Source organism: Leptonychotes weddellii, chromosome 3 (genome assembly GCF_054177405.1).
Source record: "Leptonychotes weddellii isolate Sample4059 chromosome 3, ASM5417740v2, whole genome shotgun sequence".
Taxonomy (NCBI): domain Eukaryota; kingdom Metazoa; phylum Chordata; class Mammalia; order Carnivora; family Phocidae; genus Leptonychotes; species Leptonychotes weddellii.
Genome location: NC_138371.1, coordinates 16,349,047 through 16,350,383, shown reverse-complemented (window position 1 = coordinate 16,350,383; position 1,337 = coordinate 16,349,047).

Here is a 1,337-nt window from a genome sequence, read left to right as displayed (position 1 = left end):
ACTGCCAAGGTCACACAGCATTATCTGTGGTAGAAGAAGACCAGGCCCCAGGCTCAGTGGCCTCTGGAGTCCAGATCTCTTTCCATGACACCACAGGCTTGTGATCGCGAGGCAGGGCAGACTGGCAGCTCAAAGCCAGCCCGGCGCCAGGCCGCAGGGCACTATGGGGCCCATTCTGAGGGACAGATGAACGCCTTGCAGCCAGCCAGCTGCCCTGGGTGGCGGGCCTGGCCAGAGCCGGATGGCTTCTGAGGGTCACAGCTAGTGCGGGCTCCTCCAGGAGAGGGCGCCAGCGACTCGCACGGCCAGCGCCCTCTCTACCCAGGCCCACACACCGCTGAGCACACACGTCAATGGATGTCCCCATTCCGGACGCTCGGCCAGGAGATACACAAGCCATGTTCCAGGCCCTGTGCCAGGCCTTTTAAATAGTTAATATTCATTTTAATATTTAATATAATAATTTAAAGCCATCATAACAACCTAAGTCAGATCATGTAATTCCTCTGCTCAAAATCCTCCAAGATGACTTCCCGTTTTCACTAGGAATAAAAGTGCCATGGCCTACACAATGCTAGGCTATCTGGCCTGTGCGACCCATCTGACCTCATGTCTCTACCCTCCCCACCACTCCCGCCAGCCCCACTGGCCCCCTGGTTCTTCTCAGAGCCTACCGGGCACATTCCCCCCTCTGCCTGAAGCAGTCCTATCCAGACATCTGTACCATTTGCTTCCTCAGTCCTTTAAGATTGGCTCAGTCATTCCCAGTGAGGCTCCAAACCACCCTATTAGAAAGTACAAGCCCCACCACGCTCCCATTTCCCTTGCCCTGCTCCATTTTTCCCACAGGGGCAGGAATCCTTGTCTATTTTGTTCACTGCTACATCCCTACTGCCTAGAACAGTGGCGGGCACAGAGGAGGAACTCAAAATGTTTGTTGAATGAATGAAGAAACCCTGAGTTGAGCTACCCCATTTTATAGATGAAGAGACTGAAGCTTAATGATGTTAAGTGACTTGCTCAAGACCACACAGTTCATGTATTCAACCAACCAACCAACCAACCAACCAAGTTTTATAGACCACCTACTGCATGCATTCTGAGCAAATTGTTGAGGTCCAGTGCTAGATGGCTTTGGGGTTATTGTTATTTATTTATTTATTATTATTTTTTAAGATTTTATTTATTTATTTGAGAGAGAGAGAATGAGAGAGAGAGAGCACATGAGAGGGGGGAGGGTCAGAGGGAGAAGCAGACTCCCTGCCGAGCAGGGAGCCCGATGCAGCACTCGATCCAGGGACTCCAGGATCATGACCTGAGCCGAAGGCAGTTGCTTA